The sequence below is a fragment of the Mastomys coucha genome, unplaced genomic scaffold (assembly GCF_008632895.1).
Source record: "Mastomys coucha isolate ucsf_1 unplaced genomic scaffold, UCSF_Mcou_1 pScaffold22, whole genome shotgun sequence".
Lineage (NCBI taxonomy): Eukaryota > Metazoa > Chordata > Mammalia > Rodentia > Muridae > Mastomys > Mastomys coucha.
Genome location: NW_022196905.1, coordinates 127733419 through 127745073, shown reverse-complemented (window position 1 = coordinate 127745073; position 11655 = coordinate 127733419). Strand labels below are relative to the sequence as shown.

Genomic DNA, 11655 nt, shown 5'->3' with positions numbered 1-11655 from the left:
TGCCTCCCAAGTGCTGGGATTAAAGGCGTGTGCCACCACCGCTCGGCTAATAGAGGACATTTTAAACCATGACAATATCTCATTGAATTCTATCAAGTATCAGAGAAGGGAAAACAGTTCTGTGATATTCTTGTTTCAGAATATCATGAATAATATTTGATATTAATAATAATATTTGATATTCCAGATATTCTTTTTATTCTTCTCCTGTTTGCATAAATTAACACAGTTAATAGCACCTCCAGTTGTCATCTCTTTCCAGAATCCTTTCTTTACTCCCTGTGTGTACAAGTGCATATATATATGCATATATCTATGTATATATATATGCATATATATGTGAATATGAAATGGAGACTCACTATGCAGCCTTGGCTGGCCTTGAGCTCACAGATATCCACCTGTAGTCTGCTGCTCAAATTCTGGGATTAAAGATATGTACCACCATGTCCTTATAGAGTCTTCAAGAAGATTTATTTGTATTTTTATTTATGTACGTATATAGGATTGTGCGTATGTGTGTATGTGCATGTGTATGTGCATGTGCATGTGCATGTGTGTGTCTGTGATATGTGTGGGGTACCTAAGAAGGCTAGAAGAGGGCATCAGATCTCTGGGAGCTAGAGATACAGGTGATTGGGAGCCACTCGATGTGCGTACTGGGAAATCAAATTCAAGTCCTATGGAAGAGCACCAAGCACCCTGAGACATTTCCCCATCCGAGAGAGAGAGAGAGAGAGAGGGGGCGGAGGGAGGGAGGGAGGGAGAGAGAGAGAGGGGGGGGAGGGAGGGAGGGAGGGAGGGAGAGAGAGAGAGAGAAAGAGAGAGAGAGAGAGTCTTTTTGTTTTTTGAAGGAAGGTTATTATATCTATATATCTCTATATAATTTTGAGACACAGTCTTTATATGTGTGTATATATATTATGTAAGGTATACATATAATATAATGAATATAAATGTGTATTTTATTTTTTGACACAGGACCATTCTGTATAGGCCAACCTTCAGTGCACTCTCGCCTTTGCCGCTCCAGTTCTGGGACTACAGACATGGGATATCATGCCTGGCTTTGCTTGTTTATTTTTAACACCCAATAATAGACTCTAAGTCTATTATTGCCAATGTAATTGTGATTGTTAATCTCCATTGTCAATTTGATTGCATTTAGCATCACATAGGAGATAAACCTTTAAAAAAGATTTATTTATTTATGTATATAGGTGTTTTGTCTGCATTTACGTACACAATAAGAGGGCACTGGGTACTGTGGGACTACAGTTCTGCATAGCTGTGAGCTGCCACGTGGGTGCTGGAATTGAACTCAGGACCTCTGAAAGAGCAGCCAGTGTATTTTACTGCTGAGTCATCTCTTCAATCCAGGCAGACACACCATTGTGGACACCTGTAATGCTGTTTCCTGAGAGACCAAACTGAGACAGGAAGACCTGCCACGGTGGGCAGCATCATCCCATGAGCTGAGGTCCTCGACTGAAGAGGAGACAGTGAGCTGAGCAGCAGCCTCCATCGCTCTCTGCTTCCTGACTGTGGACGCAGTCTGACCAGCCACCTCCCGGTCCTGCCTCCACACCTTCCTCCTCATCGTAAACTACATGCGCCATCAGGTTGTGACCTGCAATAAAGTCTTCCCTTCTTAAGTTGCTTTGTGTCATGAAGTTTGCCATAGCGATGAGAAAAGAAACAAATGCAGCCACTGTCCATCAATTCCTGATAATTCTGTTCTGGCTTTTTAAAAAATTATATTAAAATATAGATAACATTTGTCAAACACACCATTTTAATTATGATTCACTGATATTTAATACATGTACAATGTTGAACAACTGAAACCATTATCCAATTCCAAATTTCTTCATCACCCCAACCAGAAACTTGGCATTCACGTGGCAATGACTTCCAGTTCTCCCCCAGCCCCTGGGAATGTCAGCTTTCGTTCTGTATGGATTTTATTTTTTAGATAGCACATATAAATAGAAGTAAGAGGCAGTTCTTTTCTGACTGACTTGGTTCATTGAACATCTGTGCAAGCCTTGTCCCATATTGCATAGTACATCAGAATTTCATTCATTTGTATGAATGAATGCTATTCCTGTGTATGGATAGACTACCTTTTGCATATGTATTTATGCATTCATCCGTGTTTTGTACTTGGGTTGCTTCCATCTTTTGACTCTTGTGAATAATGCTGCTCTGAATTTGGGTGTAAAAATATTGGATGGAGCTTTTTCTTTGGTTTCTTTTGTTGTTGCTATTCTGAGAATTGAATCTAGGGTCTTGTGAATACTAGCCAAGTGCTTTACTGTTGAGCAATACCTCTAGCCACCCATTAGTAGGTTCTAGGCAGGTGCTCTACCACTGAACCATGCCCCTGGCCTCTCACTGGGGGATTCTAGGCAGGGGTTCTACCACTGAGCCACACCCCCATCCCCTCACTGGAGGATTCTAGGCAGGGGCTCTACCACTGAGCCATGCCCCCAGTCCCTCACTGGGGGATTCTAGGCAGGGGCTCTACCACTGAGCTATGCTCCCAGCCCCTCACTGAGCAATTCTAGGCAAGACTTTTTCCACTGAATTGTAAGTAAGTGCTCTAGCACTGAGTTACCCTCTCAGCCCCTCTTTAGTTTTTATTTTATTTGGAGGCAGGATGTGTCCAAGTTGCCTGGGTTAGGTGTTTAGCTTGTAATGTTCCTTCTTCATCCTCTATGTAGACAAGCCCATATGGTCCATCCTGAACATTGTCATTGTCCCTCTCACAGAAATGAGGCAGCTGTCACAGAGCCTATCTCTTTGCCTCTTCATTTCCATCCCGGAATGTCAACAAGCATTTGGTATCCTACAGTTCATACAAAGATTCTAACAAGTGTTCATCTAGAAGCTGGATAGATTGAGGGAATGAGCTTAGGCCAAGTGCAGACTTCAGAGAAATACATATACATGCACATATACATATGCACATGCATACACACACATAAATGTACACATATATGTGTGTATGTATATATATGTTTTTATATATGCACATATATATGTATGGGGGTGAACATATATGCACTTTCATTTAACAGTCAGAGGTTGATAGTCTATCTATATTCACCTCATTTTATGAGACAGTTTTTCACTGAACCTGGAGCTCAGTACTTTGACAAGAGCAGCTGTCTGCCCCAACCCCAGGGTTAGGATTATAGACACACAGCAGCACACCAGGATTTTTTCTGGGTGCTGATGATCTGACCCCTGGCCCTTATGCTTACAGAGCACCCCTTTTACTGCCTAAACCATCTCTCCCACCATGCCACTGTGTCATTCTCTCTATCTATCTCATCTGTGTAGGAAATAAAACTTATGTAGTACCATAGAGCTTGATGGACCAAGTTTGTTCCTAAAGTTTATCAAATGGGGCAGCAATGACTATCTCCCCTTGACCATAGACACAACTAAGATTCCTTTACAGACGGCAATGCTGGGGTCTGAGTGGCTGTGATAGTGAATGTTATCCCCTTGTAAACTCTGAAGGCACATTCCAGGACTTATTATCTTTCCTTTTTTTTTTTTCCAGTCGGTGGTGAGGTCTAGGTGATCGGCTTCTGGTACTTGCATCATCTCTGCATCCTTTCCCCTTATAAGGGAGTAAAACACACACAAAGACGGACATCTTCTCCTGACCCCATGCCTGAAGATGTGTCTGTCTCTGTGATACCTTTTCTATGTGTGTGTTTCCTGAAACACATCACACAGTTTCCTTAGCTTCTGGATGGCAGGCTTAAAGCTTTGTTGGTTAGAGGAACACTGAAGGAACTCTAGCTAGCCTGAGCATGGAAAACATGGCTCTGGCAGGCCTTGCCCTTGTCTTGCGTTAGCCCTTCCTTGATAAAAGTTAGATTACATTCTTAATGCCAGCCTTAAATGTCCATTCCCTTATTTGGCTACTTTGTCCTCTCCAGGCTGGCTATCAAGGTCCAGCTATCAAAGTACTAAAGTCTAGTACTCAAAAGCCCCCTTTGGCTCACCTAATCAACATGCCCAATTAAAATGAAAACACCTCATTCAAACACCAGGTTTCCCCCTTTACCTTTATAAACTGCCATTTTTCTATGGACCATGTCTGTCTTCTCTCTATCCAGAGGCAGTCCTTTGGGCCCACACCCCTGGGGACAAATACTACCCCCCCCCCCGCTCCTTTCCTCTTCTCCCTTGTCCTCTATCTCCTGTCTGTCTCTTATTCCCTGCTCTCTGTCTCTCTGGGACAAGTAAATCTTCTTTGTGCTGAGAACTTGGTGTTGGGGGTCCTGAGCTGATACCAGTTCTTTCAAACATGGTATGGGTAGCTTTCCATGCTGTCCAGGGATAGGTCCACACGGCATTGTTCTTGATTCCAGTCATAACTTAAAGCGAAACTTACACAATGTCCTGAGCTCTTGACATCCTGCAGATGAAGGAGGAAGATGGCTTCACATTCCTTGCTTCAGGAACCCACTCAGGTGGCACCAGCCTTGACTTTCAGATGGAGCAGTACAATTACAAAAGGAAAAGTGACTGTATCTACATCATAAATCTGAAGAGACTCTGGGAAAGTCTGGAGCTTGCAGCTTCATTTCCTCCAGGAACACAGACCAGTGGGCTATACAGTTGTTTACTGGAGTGAACTGGAGCCACTTCAATTGCTGGCTGCTTTACACCTGGGACCTTCACTAACCAAATCCAAGCATTCTTTCAGAATCCATGGCTTCTGGTGTTGACTGATCCTAAGGCTGACTACCAGCCCCTTACACTGTCCTCTTATATCAACCTGTCCATCATTGCTCTATGTAACAGATTCTTCCCCGGGCTACGTGGGTATTGCTATCCCATGCAACAAGGGAGCTCACTTTGTGGGTCTGATGTGGTGGATGCTGGCCTGGAACGTACTGCACATGTGAGGTACTATCTCCCATGAGCATCCAAGTGAGGTTATTTCTGATCGTTACTTCTACAGAGTCCCAGAGGAGATTGAGAAGGAGGAGCAGGCTGCTGTTGAGAAGGTGGTAACCAAAGAGGCATTTCAAGACAAATGGACCGCACCAGCTCCTGAGTTCGCTGCTGCTCAACCTGAGGTGGCCAACTCATCTGAGGGTGTTCAGGTACCCTCTGTGCCCATCCAGCAGTTCCCCACAGCATAAGACTGGAGTGCACAGCCAGCCACAGAGGACTGGTCAGCAGGTCCCACAGTGCGGGCCACCCGTGGGTTGGAGCTACCACTGAGTGGTCCCGAGCCCCTCTGCAGACATCTGATCAAAGAGGGAAAAGGTGAAAGGAAAATAAAGTTCCTAAAAGCTGAAAACCAAAACATGGAGAGAGCTCAAACTGTCCTCTAGCCACCCTTTCTGGTCTTTTCTCTCACACAAGCTCCTATCACATCAACAATGGTTATCGGCCATTATGGTGCCATAATGTTGCGACACATCAACGCCTTTGCTTCCCATGACTGCTTCATAAATCTTCACTCAGTTTAAGTGACTCCCTTCTTAGGAAATCTCCTGTGAGCTTCTCTCACGAGGCAGGTTGATTATTACCTCACCAGGAGACTATTTGGTCTTTGTTAGGTCTGTGTGTCTATGGTGTCTCCATTTGTTGATCAGCTTTTAGATCTGTCTTCTTGCCAAATTAGGCAGCATTGTGTAGCCATTTCCTCTGAATGGAAGTGGTCCTTCCTGTAGGGAGAGGGAAAGCTCATACAACTTACAAGACTCAGGAAATGTATACAATTTATAAGCTTCAGGAAACACACATAATTTACTAGTTTCAGGAAGTTCAGGAAACCTACAAAGCTCAGAAAGCTGCATGATTCAGAAGGCTTTTTCCTAAGGTTGTAGTAGTGGTGCACGCCTTTAATCCCAGCACTTGGGAGGCAGAGGCAGGTGGATTTCTGAGTTCAAGGCCAGCCTGGTCTACAGAGTGAGTTCCAGGACAGCAAGGGCTACACAGAGAAACCCTGTCTCGAAAAAAAAAAACACACAAACAAAAAACAAAACAAAACAAACAAACAAAAAAACCCAACCACACCAAAAAAACCCAAAAAACAACCCCCCCACCCAAAATAGCAATTGCTGACAAAGATGGCTCTTTTCCATGGAGCTTCCTGAAAATTGTTCAAGGAGCTCCAAAAATTCAGCTTCTGTCAGTTGTTACAGAGCTATGCTGGAGTTGGCTTTTGGTGGCACAACTTTCTAAGCTCTTTTAAGTAAATAAATGCTCATCGCTGCTCCTGTAAGTAGCTCACACAAACTCATTATTTGGTCTGTCATTAGTGTTCTAATAGCTGTCACTTTGCCTCATATGTCAGTCATGCAGATGTTTTCTGTGGATTGAAACATTCTTTCATGGAATAGGGGAAGCTCCTAAAACACCCAAGCAACTTATAAGAACCAGAGGCTCAGGAAGCTTGTAAGACTTGCTAGGCTCTTCCCCTCTGCTCTGCAAGAAACAAATAATTGGGAGGTGGCAGGCAACTCTTCAGTGGTCTAGCTGCCTTCACACTGTGCAGGGGTCTAATGCTAGTGTGTGTGTGTGTGTGTGTGTGTGTGTGGGCTTTCGGTATAGAAGGTGCTGAAGCTACCCACGCTCTTGTAAATACCCCCAATAGTCACTGGTCCACCAAGCTTCAGTTGAATGGAATTATGTCTTTGGTCTGTTGCTGGGACCAGAGGAATCCCCGAGCCAGTGATGATATGTGTGAATGCGTGCTGGTGACATGGGTATGAACGTGCCAGGGATCTCAGAGCCTCACGCCCACAAGAAAAAGGTAAAGCCTTCCCCAGGCTAGGCTCAGGGAAATGGTAGGGTCTTCCTGGTCTGAGTGTTAATGTTGCTAGTGTGTGCAGAAAATGTCCATGGAGTTTCCTTCCTCTGGATATTTACAGCCTGAAGACTGCTCCCCTGCATCCTCTCCATCTGAGATTAGCTAAGCATGCCTCCTTGATCCAGCTGTATACCAGAGACTTTGGCTCCTCGTTTACCTGTAATGACCTCAATTCCATGTTCAGCTATACCCAATAGCCTACCTCTCTGTTCAATGCTAAATAATAAACACTGAGCTTCTGAGGGTGCTATGGTTTCCCCATCAGAGAGTCCAGTCCACTGAACCCCACCATTTCTGTGTGCCTGTGTGTCAGTCCATCTGTTATTTCTTAAGTTCTCTTAGGCCCTCGGTTGGGTCCATCTCTGGAACCTTGAAAGAACTTGGCCATCTGTCTTAGCCTCTCTGTCTACTGTTAATTAATATTGTCCAGATAGGCAAAGGCTAACAACAATGTTTTGTGTTACAGTTATTCCCAAATGTTCCTAGCATCATGCCCAAGGATCAAGCTCTTTGCAAATGTTCCTTTTCTAAAGATCAAGTGAAGAAAATGAATTATGGATGCTGAGTGGCATGCTATGTCTTCCATTCATCAACCCTATTCTACTCTGCTGCTGAGGCCCTGGGACCCTAGGACGAAGAGGAATAGTCCCATTCTGCACTTCTGTCTTTAGCACTAGGTTGACATTTCTCCAAAAGTAGGTCATTTCTCTTCACCTGCAGTGAGGTTATTTCCCCCATTACAACAAAAAGTAAAGAGAAGCCTGGAGCGTGGCTACTTATACCACAACCAACCAACAATTTTTTTCTAAACCCATGTACTAAGGTTGGAGATTCTATTTGATTATGCCTGTGTTTGTGGACAGAAATATGGACACAATCATTGTTACAGAAGGGGTGAGTGGACTCCTGAAGCCCAAAATTTGGAGAGGAGGCAACACTAGGACTGGGATACCTTTTTAGGTATCCCAAGGCCCTTCTTAGAGACAGTGGTTCTCATCTCTAGCATTTGTTTATGTTTAGAGAGATGTAATGCATGCCAGTAAACATCACTTCCACTTTTCTCTGAGTTGCTTGCCACTCTTCTAACTAGTTAATGGAGAAAATGAACCTACCAGCCTATAGTGATGCCCACTCTTGTTTGGTGTCTTAGTTAGGGTTCTATTGCTGTGAAGAGACACCATGACCAAGTCAACTCTTATAAAGGCAAACATTTAATTAGGCCTGGCTTACAGTTTTAGAGGCTCAGTCCATTATCATCATGGTGGGAAGTATGGAAGCATGCAGGCAGACATGATATTGGAGGAACCAAGAGTTCTACATTATGACCTGAAGGCAATCAGGAAGAGAGAGACTGTCATATGCAAGCACCCAGGAGGAGGGTTTCATTCCATACTGGGCAGAGCTTGAGAATAGGACCTCAATGCCCACCTCCCACAGTGACACACTTCCACCACCAAGGCCACACCTATTCCAACATTGCCATACCTCCTAATTAGTGCCACTTCCTGAACCAACCATATTCAAACCACCACACTTGGTGATGTAGAAGGTAAGCCAATGCCCTGAGAGGCAACAGACCCAGAGGCAAAATGCCCCAGTAGAACTCATTGCCTTTACTTGCTTGGATCTGGCATTGCTTTAGAGTGGATGAGCTCATGGTTCCTGTCCCAGGCAGAGAAATCACTTCCTGAGCAACCAAACTTCTCCACTTAGAGAAGTGCTAGAGAGTCCTAATGTGCTTGCCTGCTCCACCTGCAGTGCCAGAGAGTCCTAATGTGCTTGCCTGCTCCACCTGCAGTGCCAGAGAGTCCTAATGTGCTTGCCGGCTCAATGGGATTTTTGCCTGTTGAAAAATTTCACATGTCCTCAGTGTAGTTCTGCCTGGAATTTGGAAGCCCACATGATAAACAACAGTTGGTCGTGAGTTACTGAAGCCTATTGGCTAACTATGGAACCAAATGCTTGGCAAAGGAGGCTTTTGGTTGAGCCTGGGCCAATCAGGATGAAAATGGGCAAGTCAGTTGCTGTTTTGTCTCCAACTTGGCTCTGAGGTTAGGAGAGCCATATTAGGCAAGGCTGCAGTGCAGAAGAGAGACACCCGTGATTCTTCACACCTTGATCCAAAGGCAACCAGGAGGAGAGAGACTGCCATCTGTAGGCAGCCAGGAGGAGAGAGACTGCCATCTGTAGGCAGCCAGGAGGAGAGTCTTATTCCATTCTGGGCAAAACTTCCAGATTCAGTTCCTGATTCCTGACTGATGTTCACATGGCTTCTGGGTGGGAGGCGCCATCCCATGTCCTATCTTACTGAACTCTTCCATGAAACCTGTGACGGACATGGAGCTTGATTCCTATTTTACAGTTTTAAAAATTAAAGTTGAGATATGAGATGCTAGGACTGAAAGTGGAATTGGATATTTTTCATTCAAATTTGAGAATACATTCTGTCAATGTCCTTTCTTCCTTCCTTCCTTCCTTCCTTCCTTCCTTCCTTCCTTCCTTCCTTCCTTTTCTTCCTTCTTCCTTTCACCATCTCCCCTCACTCTCCAAATCTCTCTTATTCCTCTAACTCTTCCCGAAGGTCTGGCAGGCATTAGAGAAATCCAAGCAGGGAAAACCTCAGGTCCCAATCATAACCATTGTCTGTACCTTTTCACTTTCATAGTTTTGCAGTGCTGGGGTTGGAATCCGCGGGGCCTTGAACCTGCTGCAAAAGTGTTCCACCCCAGAGCCACGCCCCAGCTCCTTACTGGGGGATTCCAGGCAGGAGTTCTACCACTGAGTCACATCCCAGCCCCTCACTGGGGGATTCCAGGCAGGTGTTCTACCACTGAACCATACCCCCAGCCCCTCACTGGGGGATTCTAGGCAGGAGCTCTACCACTGAGCCACGCCCCCAGCCCCTCCCTGGGGGATTCTAGGCAGGGGCTCTACCACTGAGCCACACCCCCAGCCCCTCACTGGGGGAAATCTAGGCAGGAGCTCTACCACTGAGCCATGCCCCAAGCCCTTCACTAGAGGATTCTAGGCAGGAGTTCTACCGCTGAGTCACATCCCAGCCCCTCACTGGGGGATTCTAGGCAGGTGGTTCATCAGTGAGCCACGCCCCCAGCCCCTCATTGGGGGATTCTAGGCAGGAGGTTCATCAATGAGCTACTCTTTCAGCATCTAGCTCAGCAGTTTGAGGCTATTTAGCTCTGAGATTTAAACATGCATGGTTGTGCCTTGTTTGTCTTATATGGGTTCTGGGGATCTGAACTCATGTTCTTACACTTGCACAACAAGCACCTTCTTGATTGAGCCGATCCTTCAGTCCTTCTTTTGCTGTCAAGAGTCAAAAGTAGGCATCTCATGAGATTAATGGTATCGTGTAACTAGCCTAAAATTGGACAAATTTAATTTTAAAAGACTTATTTTATTTCTTTACTGCTTCAGATGACAGGATCTGGTCATGTGGTCACCTAGCAAAACTTCTATGCAACATTTAGAAGGAAGACGTTTCTGAGTGTTTATATGTATGTGCGTCTGTGGATGGGTATGTGTGCATGTGAGTGTAGGTACCGAGGAGCCCAGCAGAGGGCACCACATTCCCTGGAGCTAGAGTTACAAGTGGTTGTGTGCCATCTGCTGTGGGTACTGGGATCTAAACTTGTGTCCTCTACAATAACAATCCATACTCGCAGCTGCTGGACCACCTCCCTAGTCTTGACCGTATCCAATTTTAATTGGAAATTTTACACCATGGAAGGTCTATGGTATGCAGGTGTATAGATGTGTGTGATGTGTGTGTGTGTGTGTGTGTGTGTGTATAGGTCAGGTGAGAATCTCAGCTATTGTTCCTCCAAGTGTCACCTATTTGTTTTATTGAGGCAGGGTCTCTCACTGGCTTGGAACTTACCACGTAGCCTAGGCTGTCAGTGAGCCCCAGGGATCCACCTCTCTCCGTCTCCCTAACCCTGGGGTACACATACTTTCTACCACACTTGGCTTTTTATTTTTATATATATTCTGGAAATGAACTCAGATCCTTATGCTTACAAGGCTTATCTTTTGACAACTTCATTGATATTGTTATCTTTGTCAAATACCACTCTAGCTCTCCGTCTCACATGGCAGTATCTGGTCATGTGATCACCTAGCAAAGCTCCTAAGCAACATTTAGAAGGAAGAAGTCTCCGAATGGCCGTGTCTCCACCATGCTGGGGAAGCCTTGCCTCCTTTGGGTCCAGGTCTATCGCTGAAACATAGAATTCCTAATCTACAAGATCTACAAAGATTTCAGTCTGCTCTAAGAGTCGGTGAGTGTCTTCCTTTCCTCTTGTTGAACTAAACAAGCACAGTGTTCAACGCTGATTGGGTTTTCTTCTTGTTCTTGGCCTGCATCCCAAGTGTGTTTCATTTGGAAGTAGAGGCAGCCCTTTACAGTTTAGTCAGCTCAAAATGTTGCTGGAGTATTAGCATCCCCTCCCTTCCTGGAAGCACCATCCAGAGCCCTCCCCTCCTCCAAACCTTCAGAGAGGCCAAATCTGAACTTGTTTCATCAAGGCCAAATGTCAATCATAAGACGAAATCTATATGAAATTTTAATTGCAGGATGTGCTGAGCAAATTTAATGAGTGAAATAAGAGAGGGGAGAATTCCCCCATCCTTGGGTGCATGCATAATGTTGACTTAAATGGACCCTCTGGGGGTACAGGGGAATTGCAGTTTTGGAATTTACACACCGAGAGAGCAAATCGAGTGGACCCCGGAAGATGAAGGTCATAAATCAGAACCATTTAACCAGCTTTGAATGATCGTTC

General features: G+C 45.0%; 1 pseudogene; it reads left to right on the top strand.

The window, feature by feature from the left end:
* Nucleotides 1–4420: 4420 nt before the first annotated feature.
* On the top strand, nucleotides 4421–5305 carry LOC116104660 (annotated as a pseudogene).
* The last annotated feature ends 6350 nt before the right edge of the window (nucleotides 5306–11655 follow it).